Source organism: Temnothorax longispinosus, chromosome 10, assembly GCF_030848805.1.
Source record: "Temnothorax longispinosus isolate EJ_2023e chromosome 10, Tlon_JGU_v1, whole genome shotgun sequence".
Lineage (NCBI taxonomy): Eukaryota > Metazoa > Arthropoda > Insecta > Hymenoptera > Formicidae > Temnothorax > Temnothorax longispinosus.
The window spans coordinates 20,101,750-20,119,672 of record NC_092367.1 but is presented as its reverse complement, the minus strand read 5'-3'; the positions used below and the strand labels follow the sequence as shown (position 1 = coordinate 20,119,672).

The 17,923-nt window shown below is 34.4% G+C and overlaps 1 protein-coding gene across 2 annotated transcripts in view; it reads left to right on the top strand.

Annotated features, from left to right (window-relative positions):
* Positions 1–358: 358 nt before the first annotated feature.
* LOC139820787 (semaphorin-1A) overlaps positions 359–17,923 on the top strand; it is a 207,594-nt gene continuing 190,029 nt past the window's right edge. For both annotated transcript variants that reach the window (XM_071791312.1, XM_071791311.1), the window contains exon 1: positions 359–993. The gene's annotated coding sequence lies outside the window, so the exon portion shown is untranslated. The remainder of the gene's footprint in view (positions 994–17,923) is intronic.

The following is a 17,923-nucleotide window of genomic DNA, read 5'->3' as shown; positions in this document are numbered from 1 at the left end:
GGATGACGTAATCGATTATCATTGATGTTTTCGAGATATTGTTGATTATATAGATAAGAAATAATAATTTTTGGAAATCTATTATTGGAACGTCGATTCTTCGACATCGCTCCTCTCTAGACTGGACTAAGGAAATAATCAACAAATAAGTCTGAAGAACGTAGCAGCGGTACGTGGCGCGACGCCGCGGCCGCCCCGACGCGACGGCGACGCGACGCGGCATAGTTGGGGGAAGGGGGGGAGAGTGAGTAGTGAGTACATTCTCTCGACCGCACGCTGGCGCAGGCGCACCGTTGCCGGCGCGGTGCGGCGCGGCGGCGAGTGAGAAAGTGAGGAGTGGGGATGAGAGGTACGACGGAGTCGGAGATCGGAGCACGGAGCGGCCGTTGGCGTTGGCTTGGTTTTGGTAGTGCTGGCAGTTGCGATTCGAACGGCGAGTGGTGTGTGTGTCGTTCCGTCCGGTACGTGTTTTTTCGCGCCGCGCGGCCGGAGACTCTGCGTGTACGACGCGCCCGCGTGGCTCGCGATTTCTCTTTTCTGTTTCTTGGTTTTATTTCGCGCGGAGCGCCATTAGCAGCGCCGCGGCCGCCGCGCCGGATTGTGAAACGGCTAAAGGCAATCGCAGCAGGTGACGCGCGGTTGCCGAACGTTATCGAGAGTGACGCGTTCTGTATAAAAGGCGGGCGGAGTGGTGTTCTAGTGTTACACTTTATTGTGCCAACCATCAGTTTCTTCCCTCGTTCAACGGCCCCTCACCCTCCGGTTTACACGTTCTCTCGGCGGGCTCCTTCGTCGCACGACGAAACTGGACCCTGTCGAGACTCGAGACCCTCGCACGCGGTAGTTTTACGCCGGGAAAGAGTGTTTCTTTGGGGACTTTTGCTGCGGGTGATCGCTTGGTAGCGAGGCCAGCGAGGCCAGCGAGGCCGGCGGGGATACTCGGGACGCGCATTCGTCGACCATCCGATTGGCTCTGTCTTCAGTGTCTTCTCGGTAAGTCTGTTCTCCATTGTCCGACAGGAATGCTCGTCGATCTTCCCGTGACACCGCACGATTTACCGCCGGGTCCGATTTAAACGGAGCACACTGTGCGACGATACAAACGAGACAAACGATAGCTTAGCTTGCCCATTCACGCTTTTTTCTGTTAATTTTCTGTACTTTGCGCATTTAACGAAGTGACGTATCGGATTTTGTTTGGACTTTCGCCATGTTTTCAATCTGACAGTGTTGATAAAAGAATGTAAAGTTTGCTTCTGTTTAACACGAAAAGTGTATGGAAAGCAATCTGTTTCGAAGAGATCGGTCAACTGAAAGGGTTTTAACGAAACCCAGGCATCGTACGCGGCTCAGGGCTCAGGGCGGGAAACAGCGCAGTGTAGAAAGTATACAGGCGCGACGCGCGACGCGCCGCGACGCGACGTGACAAATTTAGAATTGCTCGTTTTTAAACCAGACTCGGCACGCAATTTACCTTCTATTTTCTCGCTCTATGACTTTGCTCAACTGTCGTATTTAATGTGATCTTTCGTTTCAAATTATCCGTGTCAAGCTCTACAGAGCTTGTTTATGAATTTTTTTATGTATTTAAATTAGCTACCTTCGATATCGTTGAACTTGCCTTTATGCATTATCAATTTAATTATTTTTATAAACTGTACAAAGTGATCCACAATTCGCGGTCTTATAATTTTAATGATAGATTCTCCGTGGATTCGATCTTTTCTTTGTAAAAATATCGAGGTTTTCGAGTTATAAGTAAAGAGTGGTGTTAACAGAAAGTTGCGATAAATGATACGTGTGTGTATAAAAATTCCCTTGATATTTTTGTTAAAAAAAACTCGACTGCATTTCTCGGAGAATCTATCATTTAAGATAGTTTCGAGTTATGATACAAAAAAAAATCTGTATATCTACATTCATGACGTATTGTGATATATGATATATAGTGATATACATATGAAGTTGATTCTTTTTCTTTCTCGAAAAATTACTTTGTTACGCAGATATTTCATAAAAGGCATAGGAATGTATTACATGTGTTTGCTTTAATTACGTGTTAAGTTTTATAGAAAATTTTTCAAGTCCCGCATCTGCTCCAAATTTAAACATATACATATACAGTTTTACAACTTTCGCGCAATATCGGGCATCGTTGTTGCATGCGTGTAACTTTCTTCGCAATATGGAACTTGAGGTAATTCAGGTCTATTCTTCTGAGTTACGTTTCGTATCTTTTTGAAATGTTTCTCTCTTTTTCTCTCTTCTCACAAATTTCTAGCATAGAATGCGATAGAATGTATTTCACGTCAAGTGAAGGGAAGGGAATAGAACTAATAATTTGTCGGTGTCCTGCTAAGGATGACTTTGACCAAATACCGATTAACTTAATTAACTTATCAAATCGCATGTACGATATTTTACTAACTTGAATAGAATTATTCATTCTTTGTTTGACACACGAAAATAAAAATTAGATATGGACGGATGGCGGATTATATAGCGAGAAATGTCATCGTAAGCAATTCTGTATTTTGAATTAATAATCGTCAATTAAATTAATCCAAGTTTGGTCGAAGTCGTCCGAAGAGTGACCGAAGGTTCGAACGGGGGGTCGGCAATCCGTTATCTCTCCCGCAATTAGGAATGCTGGTAGCGTTGATTGTTGAAAGCAACGCATGATGCTGCGACGCTGCGCCACTCGAACGGCCCGTTTATCCTCGTTGTCGCGTTATCCCTAGTTTTTCCCTTTGTCGTAAATAAATACACGCACGCAACAACGATGCCTGATATCGCGCGCGCGCGCGCCCATATTCCCACTTTTTTATTTTTTATTTTGAGTGTCATTTTTCGTTTTTCTTTTTTCTTCTTTTTTTTTCACCAACGCGCCCATCGATTGCAATCGTTGTTCCGACAAGAGCAATTTGTCAAACAAAAGTTCGACCTGGGTGACGTTGTAGGCTTTTGCGAGCGACGCGAGTATATACGATAAAAGTCGAGTCAGGTTGAAAGAAGTTGACGTTTAGCGAAGTTTCCGCGTCGATTCGGAACCCGGAGTAATGGTGATTTTAACCGTAGGTGAATAGGTCTCTATATATCTTTTTAAACTCAGAGAAAGCACAGAAAGTAAAGATTACATAATTATGTGATTTGGCACATGATTTGGACGAAGATGATCGTACGGAATCAATTAAAAACAATTGTATAGTGTTTTCGGAGCAATATTTGCAAAAATAAAGTGAGAAAAGCGAAACACGTCGTCATTTAAAAAATGTTAAAAATGAGAAGCTCTCTATCCTTAAACAGGAAAAATATCAGTAAATAATAAATTATATAAGTGTGTGAAAACGGAGCTCAAGTTATTATAAAAAGCAAAAAAGTATAGCTTCGTAAATTTTTCTATTAATTGTGACATCCATGTGAGTGATATATTTCAAAAGGAAGAAGTCTTGCCACGCAATATATAGCCTACATATTTGAAGACATCTTGTATACGATAGATATAGATGTACATACATATTTTTATCGCCATGATGTTGATAACTGTAACAGATATTTAAACGCCACGATACCTACGTAGGAACGATATGTATAACGATATGTATAATGAATGAAGACGTTTAGTTAACGAATACGGTGGGGCGAACGCGCTTGTTCCAATGGTTTATGAAGTTTTCTTGCGTCGCGAGAGAGCAGCCACGCCGTGACCACCAGCTTATCGTTCTCGAACACGCGTCGTTACGTTCGAGTCACGGGGCCCCTCCGGCGAAAAGCTCGGAACCGGTTTCGAACGTATAGAATCGTGTTGAGTAGCCGGTCGGTCGGTCGTATGCGCACACGCGCACGACTCGCGACTTTCTAAATTTCCGTCGTGCGCATTAGGTCCTACGATTAACCGTTGCATTCCCATCCAGGGTGTCGACTTGAAAAAACATGGAAAACCTGAAATTCACAGGGAGCTATTCTTTATCTGGAAAACTCAAGCAGCTCTTACAGAATTTTATATTATGACACTTTTTGTCGAAATTATTTTTCCGGAAAGTTTCCTTTCATATTACAAGTATTAAACATGCTAAAGATTTGTTTATAAGATCTTTAAATTTTGAGATATTTTTTGTTAAAATCTTTAGATAAATTTTGTTTTGTTTGAATGAATATATGTCTTTATTTTTAAGCGTTGACACTTTTTTTGATATTTATGACAGATTTTCTTTTTTTGTTGTTCTTTTGGAAAGAAAAAGGTGAACGTTTTATAAAATTCTTACTTAATATAAAAAACTATATGAAATTCTTATTTTTAGGAAAGTTTTCCACTTTTTTTCAGTACTTTTTTAACTTTTTTAAATTTGGCATTTGAAACAGGTAATTCTTATCTTTCTTCCTTTATCATACAAGCGAGAAAGAAAAAATAAAAAAATTTAGATAATAATTAAATTTATTTTAAAATTATATCCAAAACTGGGTTTTTTTTACGTGGAAATGTGAACGCGCGAAGGTCTGAAAAATCAGACAAGTTTCAAATCTTTTTCCAAGCAGACATTTTCTGAGAATAGACATCCTGTTATCGTTCGTTTCGATTTCTTGGCGTGATATTCTGGTGATTGTTAGAAAACGATTTTGATAAAGTCACGATTAAAGTTATCATAGTAGAAATAATAAAAGAGAAACTCACTGTTGCAACTGCAGTGCTTATTATCAAATCTTTTGTTTAACGAAAATTATTTTAAATAGTATCATGTAGATATAAAAAATATTGATCTTTTTTTTTGTACATTTAGTTTGATACAATATTTTTTTGGAAAAATATAAAACTTAATTATTTTAACTTATCGGTAAATCGACATGCCTTTTTTGAAATAATTGATTGCATTTTCGAGTACATACACGCATAATACGCCAACATAATCGATTAAAATTATTTAAAGATAAAGTACATATATTTTCAATTTTTTAGTTGGGATCGATATTTGTGGGATTTTATTTAATATTTTCGTAAATTAAAATAAAAACGGTCAAGTTAAATATTGGTTAAAGCAATTACGATACAATAAACGATGAAAGAAATGTCTCAGAAAATCGGTATCTTCTATTTTTATTTAATGTATTTCCGCAAATATCCAATACTATTTGCTCTACATAGATATTTGTTTGTTATCTAAGAACGGATATTGAAAGATATCCGTTCTAGATCGAGTTTTCATGTACATTACGTTATTTTTAGTAGAGTATTATCGCAAATGACGGAGCATTTTCGTTATTTCGTAGAAAAGATAATCGAGATAAGAGTCTCGAGGTAAAGATGAGCTTAATTTTTAGTATGCAAATTATGAAATCTCATTAGTGCGCGGTGCCAGCTGCAACAATAGCTAATTAGGCGGTATCTGTTTTTAAAGTTCGGATAAAGACCAATGATGAAAGTTATAAGAATCGATCCTGTGCACGCCGGAGTGTTATCTAAGTTTTCATTGTTTCCTTCAAAGCTGAATTATATTCTTTCATATGAGTTCGTATTGCGTTTGATGCCCGATCGAATGAGTTATGAGCAAGTTAACGACCTTTCGACTAGCGCTGTATAAACTGCCTAATGGTACGAAGTATCGTTCATGCCCAAGCGCTTCATGACATTCCGTTGAATTTGTAGTAAGGTTGCAATGAGGTGCCGCGAAACATCACAAGAGAAGACGTTTATCTGCAGTACACGCGGTTCTTGGAGGTATACTCAAATAATAATGATGCACTTACTAACATCTAAAGCCGCGTAAATGCCTAAACTCTTAGCATTCTTGATTTCATGTTAATTTTTGATGCACTATTCATGTTTATGAATAAGCAAAGATCTTGGAAATTTTTAGTTAATGATTTACTCTTTTCCGTGTAACGTGCGAGAAAAATTAGAATCAGCTATTCTAATAATATCTAATCTAAAGACATTTAGACATACATATTTTTATCCATAGATAAGATTCATTATTTATAATGCAGATATATGTATATCGTAAAAAAACCCGCTCGTTAATGTTTTCAATCGCATATGAATTAATCAATACGAATAAATGTTTGATACACTCTGCTTTATGAATAATTTAACGAGTAATTAAGATTGTATACGTTTATATTCTGAGAATAAATTACATTCAAATTTTTGTCTAATCATAAATTTGAATACTATGGAAAGGACTGGATATTTAATCGATTGCATTAAAAATTGAATTAATTGAAACAAAATCAATAGGAACAAACTTTGCTTTTGTTTCAATGAATAAAAAATAACAGATACAGCAATGTGAATGAATGAGTACTTATCTTTTTAGTATTTCAAAGCGCAACGCGAGGCGCAAAGGCAAGTTGTCAGTGAAGGAACGCTCTCTAAGCTCATAATATAATTTCATTAAGGACTTTGTCAAAGAAATTTGTTATACGATAGACTGTGAAACTTATGAACATAGCATCCTGCTTTTAATTAAGTTTTCAATAAAGTAAATGTTAATATTTTGTTTGTGGTTGGTTAAATGATATAACCAACTATGAAATCGTATAATAATTTCGTTTATAATACAATATTTTGAAAGAATGACTTTGAGATACAAAGATTCGCTTGCATATCTTGTTAAAAGCATTTATAATTTTTTTGTGATTTTTGGTTGCAGTTGTTTGCCGTTTAAAAATTACAGTACAATAGATCTGAAACGTAACTTTGCCAATTTTTAAGATATCTGAAATTCATCTGAGCTATGTTATTTAGAATTATTTGTAACTTGTGTGCATAATGTTTTGTTTGTAGTTGCACGGTTTGAAAGTTACAGTTTATTAACAACCATCTCTCGACCAGAAACCTAGTTATAAACTCGAAAATTACGGACTAAACGGAAATCATTACAACAACAATTATGATGAATTTTAAATAATATGACGCAAGCGGATTTGAGATGATTTAAAATTTAGTCAAATTACGTTTTTGATTATTTGTTAATACGTTCTAACTTTTAAGCGAGATGATAAATACGAATAAAATTACTGCATGTAATTATAAACGAGATACTAACTTTTTTTGAAAATTTAATGTATTGAAAATGGAATACCAAGTTCATAAAGATGCGCGACTGTCGTTAAACTCCTATTCGTTTCGATGCATGAAAGAGAGAAAATAAAAATGATACGCTTGATTGCGGTTATGGAAATGTGGGCTTCGTGTAAGAGTATTTCTGCAATTTCGCTGCTAAAGGAGGGAAAGCATCCAAAATATACTTACCGCGATAGTCACGCGGAATTTAGGTTTACGATCTGTCGACACGTGAATTCTTTCTTTCTTTTTCATTCCCTTTTCTCGCACATTTTCGCAAGAGCGTTTGTCAAGTTCGCGATATTATTTTCTGCGCGTGACCGATTACCGTTCTTCCTACGATTTTCGGTCAAGTATATTATTCAAAGCACAGCATTGTGTATTTCACTCAGCACATTAATTCTTCATTAATATGAATATGATATGCTTGCTACTCAGCAATTTATAACTTTTTGATCATGCGATCGTGTTGCTTTAGGTATGCGGTCGTCAGTGTTACTCGAAATTTCAATTTGCTAACACATACACGTACAGTGTACACGTTTGCTCTACTTTATATCGAGATTATTAATAGTTTCATCTTTCTAAAACGTTTTTCCTTAAATATATACTTCAAAATATAATTATTTCCTAAGTATTATATGTATATACAATATATAGGTATACGTATACAATAAATGTTTAATTTTTCAACGGCTGGATTAAAAATTAGAAATAAAAAATTGTAATAATAATTAATGAAAAGATGTTTGAACTAATATATATATCGAAAAACAAGAAACGTTTATTTTTAAATAAATAAAATAGTATTTACGTGAAGAAGGATATATTGACGTTAGCTCGGATGTAGCCTAGACACGTTGATATCGATTTTATGTTTAAATGATGTTAAGAAACTGTATACTGTTGCACCGTAAAGAAAATCTAGAATGTCAAGAAAATAGGTCGGGATTGTCTTGTCTCTAACATTTACACCAGCAAACTGTAGGTTGGAATGTAGTGTTGGCAGAATGCTACATTGCCTTGCAAATAGTCCAAATTGCGGCACGCCATAAGTAAACGCAGTCACACGATTATATGCAGGATCTAGCAAATAAAGGAAAAACACGCAGTATATTTAACTCGCTTCATTAATTGTTTTTTTGTGCTTTTTAAGAGATCTATATAAACAGTATAATACTGATTATGCATTTTATTTGACACAAGTTAATAATTCGCTAATTATATTATTTCATATCTGTTAAGAGTTTTAATGGCATTTCAAATTTTTTAGATTCTAACATTTTTTAAATTATTATGTAAAGAATAATTGATATTCTTTGAGTACAAAATATCGTCAAATTTTATAGAAGTAATATTTATTTTATTAGTAGATATCCTAGGCCTATTGTATTTATAACTAGTATAACAAGTTCCACTAGTATAGATTAGCTTATGAGGATTCGCACGAAAATATATAACGTCGCTATGCATAATTACATAATATTTTCATTAAATTTTTGTTATGTGGAACTAAATATACATATCAGCAATATATCAACAATACGTGAGAAAGTAACATGAAATTTCTAAATATTCTAAAATTGTTAATATTATTTTATTTGTGTGAATTATAAACAAGTTATTGCGCGAATAACTTACACTTACATTATATTATTTGCTTCCTGTGGCATTATGTATTCACGACGGAAAAGGTAATGAAATTTTTGTTATAACGTTGCGTATGAAAGTGGATGATTTAATTTCGCAACATTAATATTTTAATTCTGTGCGTGTTCAAACGATCACGCTATTTCCTAATTCGCTTAATTTCGGGTTTTGCTTGACTTATTGCTTTTAGTGCTTAACGTATTTATTTAGTCACAAAATATAATTACAAACTTCATGAATATAAAATTTATATTAAATGATTTTAAGGCATTAACAATATTCTGGAATTTTTTCAATATTAATTCAATACACAAAAATATTGTCATTTTCTGATTAAATTTTGTTTTAACGTTATAGTTCGAAGTTTCTCAATTATAAAGCTTCATTTTAAACAACAAAAGTATATCGAAGTAACTATTTATAGTTTTCAACTTTAATTGGCACAAATACAGTCAATTTTTTCGCAGCATTTTGATTATTCGTGAAATTAAACTTTGATATTAAAGAGTCAACGAGGATTTATATGACTGATAACAGCTGATTCTAGCTCAGCTGTGTGCGATTCGTACAATTTCAACGGGTTGCGCTCATGAAAGAGAAAGCAGTTCGTGTATGATCGCCAATGAAAAATACAAACTAAGCATCGTCGAAACTTTTCCTCTTCTGAATTATGGAGCTATCTAGACAAAACAGCGAGGTTTTATTTTCTATTTTTTTTATCAATACATCGTTGATGGAAGAGCGAAGAAAAGCAGACAACTCGGAACGGAGCCAATCGGGTATTTATAGGATGATGAATAGGAATACTACATTGGTGCCAACCAAGCGCCGCATTTCGTTTCTTGATTCCCTTGATTTTATTGAATGATTGACAAATAATATTTAATACTATAAGAATTGATGATTAATAATAAGTATATTTTATAAAAGTGTTATACAGCGTATTCAATTTGTTACGGCATAACCAAATATGCGAGATATATTTTTTAAATTTTGTCATAGAATTTATATAGATAAAATTTATATAGATTTATCTATATAAAATTTATGTAGATAATGTTATATTTGATACAGTACATATAGAAAAGAGAAGGAAATAAATATTTTTAAGTGTTTAATTTTTTAATCTGCTAAAGTTTATGGAAATTGACACATAATTTAATCTTGCTATTTAAGTGACCTTTTTCGAAAAACCGATTTGTTAAAATAGTCATTTATTTAAAAAACATCATAAATGTCATGCAACTTTAATAAGTGTGACTGACACGAATTACTATCCTATATAAGAGTTTTATCACTCTTATTTTTTATTTCGCTCTCATCGAAGTTATTTCTCACGTAACATTTCCACTTTCAAATATGAGATCTCGCGTGCTTGAAATTCCGGTGTCGATACCCGAACGAGACGACGATTTCTTTTTTTCACTTGACACTTTACACGGCACTATCTTCGTTGATATCTGATTACTATTTCCGTTACAATCTATATCTCTTTCCTTCGAATCTGTTATCACGAATGTCAAGATGAATTTATTTATACTTAACTAATGTACTATAACGAAACTGGATATCGTTATCTTCATCAATCAGATTATATCAGATTATATCACGTTTATTCACCTTTTTTTAGAAGTTGCGTCTATATCGTGTTATTCAGAAGCAAATACTATAAATTTTTTAAGCTGCATTACGTGTTTATCTTTGTATTCAATTATAATTTCCGTTATAGCGTTATCTTTGAAATATTTGCTTTATCGCATAAAGATTTAAATTGTTTAAAATTTTACTTGAAACTGATTATTATTGAAAATTTTGAAAAATTTTTCAAGTTTTTTATCTTGAATAATATAATAATATGCCTTTATTCGATTCATTTTTAATACTATTTTAGTATTCTACAAATATAATAAAGTAGGGTCAAAGTTAATAGAAGGGTTAATAGAAAGGAATATAAGGCAGCGATCGATTCGGAAGATGATGCAGTAACGGCAATGCTTGTTGTTTGAGTCGTGCTCGTATTTGATTAGAATTTCCATTATAGCATAGTTCAACTTTTTCTCGCTTTGCGAGACTCGCCTTCGATTAATGTTATGAACGAATCGAATGAACGAGTACGACTATTACTGGCTCTGTCGTCGGTTGCCAGAACGAACGAGTGTGAAGGTAGAAGAAGGGGAGGCCAGGGGAGATTATTACCTCTCAAGGAGTAAGAAACCGGCGTGGGCCAGGTACACTCCGGACGAGAAGTCCCGCGATGTAACAGAAAGAGTAAACCCATCTATTTCCTAAAAGCCTGTGCTTTATGTTTCTTTCTTTACAAATTTTTTGGGTGATTTGAAATCGATTTGTTTCTTAACATTTTCCCGTCCGAAAGTTTTTAAACGATAAACCGATGGTGATCGATTTGTGCAATGAAAACTGTAATTTTAACTGGAGCATATGAATACTGTTTATAGTTTATAGTACACTTTGACTGACTTTAACTTGAATTTTTAATTAAAAGTCAATTATAAAACTATACAATGTTGAAAATTATAGAGACGTAGTCAATGATATCTTGTCTCTCGACATTTTTGTTAAATGAAACTAATTGTTTTTATATTGGCTAAAATGCTATGCTTGAAAAGACTCTGATAATTTCGGGAGTGGTGAATTGTTAATCTTTTGAATACGGCCTGAAATCTTTTAAGAGCTCAGTTCTTTTAAATAATTCTTTTTTTAATCAGTTTTTACTGCTCATATTGTTTAGTATAATTGGTTTTAGATTCAAGATTTTATCCAGATATTTTAGTATCTTGTTCGCTTATATTAAGCAACGTTCTGTATATTTCGGTACTTTTTTTACATATGGGTGATTATGCAACACGTATGAAAATATGAGAAATAATAATTTAAGCATGAATTTATTACGAGCCCGTGACTGAGCGATTATCGGCAGCGTACAGGTTGCTCGTACGTAATTGGACGATATATAGATGTATATAGGCGAGTATGAAATTATGACGTACGCGGTGAACCGCATACCGCGTGCTTGAAAGCTATAACGAGGTACGTGGCGCGCTTACATTTGCACAGGTATAGTCCAGCGCTCGTTTTGCGACTTATGCGCGCGAGGAATGCAATCCACGTGTAATGATAAAAACATATCAGGTATATATATGGCAAGTCCTATAAGACAGATTTACCGTGCTTCCTTTTACCTATGAATTTTGTTGATTTGAAGTTGATTTTTCTTTGAAAAACATGCGTTTTAACAATTTCACAATTTATTGAAAAAAGTTTATTTAAATCCTGAGTTTCAAAAATATAAACAAACAAAAGAGAATGGCAGACATTATTTGATGAGATTTTTCGATCGCTAAGTTTTGAAAGTATATACAGATAAAGGAACAGGTTTTCAAGCGACTTTAATTGAATACATCTGTAATTTGAATGTTAGTTAATTGTACACTAAAAGTTTGTAATTATTTTTATAGAAATTTATATGTGTATAGTGTTCTCCTATCAAATCACGTTTTTAATAAATATTATAATACATGATGATCTATTACAAAGGTTAATTTGAAATGATTGATAAATACTGAAAGAGGAGAACTGAAATATACATAATATAATATTTCGAGTTGCAAGAGAATACCATGCTTTTCCAGCAACTATGTGAGATATGTAATATGTGATAGTGCATATCGCATCATCCGGCATATTTATGTCCTTGATGGCTCAAAATTAATACGTTAGCAATGATTAATTTTAATTGTCGCCCATTAAAATAGATTATTGAATTTCTCCGCATTGTTTCAAACACATTCCTGTATAAACTATATATTCACGAACTCGCTGTTCGTGTAACAGAAGTGCATTTGATGAAATGTGCATTATATATACAGAGCACAGAATTTTTACCGTATTATTTTTGATTGAGTGATAATTAATTTTTTACTAGTTTAGTAATGATGTTGAGATTACGTTAATAGTTATTTTAACGTTAGTAAACGAATTTGTTTAAAGATAATATTATATTGGAATATCTGACACAATTAATTTTCTAAAAATAATATGTAAAATGCACCCAGACGTTTGATTAATACATGTAATGAAGAATAAATGCGAAAATAAAGAGATTAAAGTGTTGCGTAACCGGGGGGTTTGGACAAACTGAAATTTCGTACAGCTTGGCATGATTTAATGCCGCTATAATATACCTACTGCGGATATCAAGAAGGATTTAAACGCGCGCAGAAAAGTCGTCGTTGACTTTCACGTTGCTTTATTACGCGTAATTGGCTACTGCATTCGTTTCATGGAGTTTCACGACATCGCGCACGACGTGAATGAGACTTGCGTAAAACCCTTACGCAAGCCATGATTCCTCCATCAAGTTATTCCGCTCTCGTATTTTTGGCTACGTCTGTATATTCCTGATGTGTGAAGATACATTTCCGGGATACGTAAACGGGATGGAATTTATAAATTAGTACGTATAGAGAAGGGCGTGTGAAATCTATATGATCATCGACTTGAAATTTGTGATTTTCGTTTAATTACGTTTAACAATGTACGTGATGATGTGTTTTTTTAGCTTTTGGAGTTTGAAATTTTCTAGCTTTTATGTGTGCAAAAAATGAATGAGTAATTGAATGTAGGTAATTATTTCAATGCAATAATTTTTCTCTTTTTATATAGTAGTAAATAAAATAGATTTTTAAAATCGTATAAGAATATAATATTTATTGAGAGAAATAAGAAATATCTTAACGGGATTTGTAAATAGTAGAAACATCGTGATATTGTTATAATTATGTAGTGAAGTAATAGGGGAAATATCGCGTAAGAATCGGTATCGCTGCGTTTGATATTCCAGCAACTGTAATCTGCGCGCGCTTATAGCCACCGCGAATTGATGTGAGAATAGAATATCTATACCTAAGTACAAAACAACGGGCTTAACCAGGCGCTACCAGCTATGCACGGAGGCTCCGTCGAACGTTAAACTTTTCCTCCAACCACCTTGCGGAGCCGGCAGCTCTCTCGCATTCCAACAGGTGCGAAACGCGTCACTGCGCTTCGGCGGAGGGAAGACGCGCTTTTATCGCATAGAATGCAGGCGCGCATAGGTTGAACGACGAAAGCAGGGACGAGAATGTTACGTAGCACTCCTGTACGTATGTAAAATATGTGTTTGTGTGTGAGCATGTGTGTGTGTGTATATTTATACACACAGGGTATACGCACGGGGGACGATATGGTGGCCAAGGGGAAGAAAATAGTCTGTGGGGGTGAGCGCAAATCTCTTCCTTTGTATCCGCCGGCACGGAAAATTCATTAATCTTTCGAGCCGTTGCTCGTAAACGACATGCTCGTTTCGACACCTTGCTGCGTGTTGAAAGGACGGGAAATAACTGCACAATGTGCATTTTTCGTGAGCACGTTATATTATACACTTTATATGCAAAAACAGTTTAACGCGCGACGTAATAACATGCGATTTCACGTTCTTTTGTCGTGTTATTATTAGAACGTCGAAATTTAAACTCACAAGTAAAATTATTACTTTTCGGTATTACTTCGTTTTATACATGACGGTTTTTCTGATGTTTATATGACGCTATGTTTTCCGGACACCCCGTACATCGACGAGCAGGGCTGGTCGTAATGCTTTAAACACGAACGTCGTGTTCTCAAACGCAACGTGGCAAACGGCTGGCTTATGCTACGGACTGTACACGAGCGAATGGTTAGCCTTGAAATCGACTATGCTCAGGACCGCGTCGATGCTTTCCACTGTCTCTCGTCCAGCCCGAACCTGTGTTGTGTAACGTGGGCAGTCACGATGCGCTTTCGCCCTATGTTTCTTCTCCATCGGCATATATCCATGCGCGTAAGGCATGGTGCCGAGATATCAGTCCTTTTCCTCCCTTTTTGTTTTTTTTTTCGGATATTCAAGATAACATTGACCGATACGCTTATACGAGATATATTGACATCAGGAACACTTGAAACATTAAGTATACCGACTATTAAATTTTCTATTGATTTGTTATGCGGCAGCAAGAACAAAATATTATATTAATGTTTAAAAAATTTTGTTATTATTCCCTTGATTCATCTAGAAGCAAAAATGAAATAAAAAATAATAGAGAAATAAATGTAGGTACAGAAGATTCCAAAATCACTGAAACTTTTTTTAATAACGGATTTTTTAATTCAGATTCGATTTAATCTGACATTATCGAAGCAAATATTGGTATTAAATTTTATGACAGCTAAATCATGAATAATTATTTCTTTTAAGTCAAATTTAAGTTAAAACTAAAAATACAAATAATTTTATTAACTTTTCTTTTATAAAATTTTATTACATAAAACATTACACACGCGTGCGTATGTGTGTAAAATTTGTTGATGTATTTACAGTATTTACGAGATTAGGTCATTTTTTGCAATTTGTGCTAAAAAATTCATGCTATCCTAGATTATGCAGCAAATATATTGTCAATTCTTTCAAGAAATATGTAATTATATCACCGAATTATTCACCTTTTGCGTGCGTTGATTATTAATCGCGTAATATTAATTGAGAAATAGGGTAAACTCGGATGAGATGGCCATACAGGAAAGATGGCCAACTTATGTTTTTTCAATCTAGCTCGCCATGAAACATCGAATGAACATGGGTTGGCCATCTTTTTTATATGGCCATCTTACCCGAGTTTACTCTATATTCTCGATTGAAATTATGCTTCGATTTTCTGGAAACAAATATACATAAACTTTTAATGTTCTTAAATCATTAATATCTTTATTAATATATTCAATGAACCGATAGAGACGATAAAGAATCTGAGATATCTGAGATATTTAATTTTGGCGATGATATCGAAAAATGTACTTTTTTTCGGAAGTCAAAGAATGCTATATAATATCCAAATATAAACGAAGGGGCACATTTTAAAATTCAGAAACTGCAGTATATACGCTTCACTTCCTATCAGTGAGAAAAAATTAATGCCTATTGACGTTGACGAGAAGGATCGATAGCACACCGAGGGTCTCGAAGAGTCTGACAGATGATGAGTTGGTGGAATGTATTTTCCACCATATTGTATAGTATGTGCAGTTTACTTTTTAGAAAAACAAAAATATCTGCATAAATATATAGACATAATATTAACAATTTTTCCATTAATTTGATGATAGTACGTATAAGTTTTTAGAATTTAGAATTTTAGAAAATTTTGTTGTTTTAAGTTAAAATTCAACATAGATTATGTTGAAGATTGGCTGATTAGTGTAAAAAATTTAACAATTGATAACAGATGAATCCCTGAAAAGCTAAAGACATAGAAGATACTTTTCCGGAGCGAAATTACATTTTGGAATTTCACATCACGTATTCGTGGTTTTGCGCCTGGATATAGTCTGTAACCGATAATTTGCATCCGTCTGTTCAGACAAGATTGTATATGAATGTATATATAGTGTGCTGATCTCGGCGAAGTTTCCCTAAACGCCACGACAAAGTTATACGTATATGCCGGTTATTACCCGGACACCTACTTTAACTTGTTTACGTCAGAGAGTTGCGTCTGAGCTTGCGATATACTTACTTATATCGGCTCCTGTATCATATGGCGCGACATGAATTTTCGCTAATACCAACGCTAATATTCGACGAATCGTTTATCACTTAATTTGGTGGTGCATCGTTATAGGATATAATAAATAATATCACTTAATATTTGCAGAATGCATTTCGCTTTCATTGTGAATTGTACCAATGTAAAACGGAAAGAAAATAATATTGTTCGTTGTTTCTACTTTTCTTTGAAAACAGCTTAATAGAGATATCTGAATATTCTAAAAACGTCTCTCAAATTTCCATAGATTTTTTTCATTGATTTTTCTTTATCGAAATTGTTAGGAGAAGGAATTATAAATATATAAATTGTAGGTATATTTTCCATTTTCAAACTTAAATGTTTTTTAAATTTATTTTTATGATAAAAATCTATATGTTACAAACTTCATTGTATCTGCTTGCTTTTCTAAAGTTTAATTCTCACGGAGGAAAGGAAACTTTCACCTTTTTTTTCAACCACTTACAACTTAAAAACTATTAATCTTTTTTCGTCTTTCTTTCTAAAGAAAAGATCGATTCTTATTCATCAAAGAATCTGTAAAAGCTGACTTGATAACTCTGAGAGAGAGAAATGTTCTCTCTGTACATATTATTAAGTTACTAGATTCTTTAAAGCCTATGTCTCATGGAAAATTCATCTTTTCATCGAGATCTTCTTTCCAGTTGTGCTACTTCGCTTTATTAACTTCGAATTTAAAAGACTGTCTTCAGACGTACTTGTCTCTCGCCATGTCGCTAGTTAAAAATTTAATTTTAATACAGGCGCCTTTCTCTCTCCGGAGCGCACTCTTCGCGAAGCAACTCCGCGCGAGTTTGCTCCGCGGTTGTGATTGTCGCAAGATGAAAAACATCCGTGGGACAAGAGGCGGATTAGACGAAGCGTGGAGATCAAGCGGTTGCGCTCGCGCGCGCGCGCGAGAGAGAGAGCGAGAGGCAATGAAGAATTGCAAGCGTGAACTCGCGGATGAAAGAAGACGAGACGGAGAGGGGGAGAACCGTTAGACGTACTTGCGGTCGCTATACGGTCGTTTCCGGTCTTTTAGCCGCGGGTCGCCGCTTCGAGAGATATGCTCTTCGCGCACTGACGTGACTACAGTGTGTATCCGCGGTAAACGATCCAACGCAACGATGTGTTGTGTGCCCGGTAATAGCCAGTGGTTCGCTTGGATATTAGATTAGCTCTATATTAATAATAGCTCGAAGTATATCGAAGATTACATATTAACAGAGATACCGGAAGAATGTCTAGAATTTTGAACGTGATGAAATACATTTCATCACACATTTTATACTTCTTATAGAAATGATAGGTACAATTGATGAATAAGACCAGCTAGAAATATCTCGTAAAATATCTCGTTTATTTTTTCGTTATATATTATTTCAATACTTGTATGTGTAGAATAGAAAGATGAATTTATTGATATAAAGAAATTATATAATTGTATTTAAAAAAAATATGTAAATATTTCTAAGATTGTATATTTTCTAGACAAAGTTTTAATACTCTATTTTGTGTATGGCGTTCGCAGCATAAGATTAATAATTTTTATTAATGCATAACGCGTTTACAT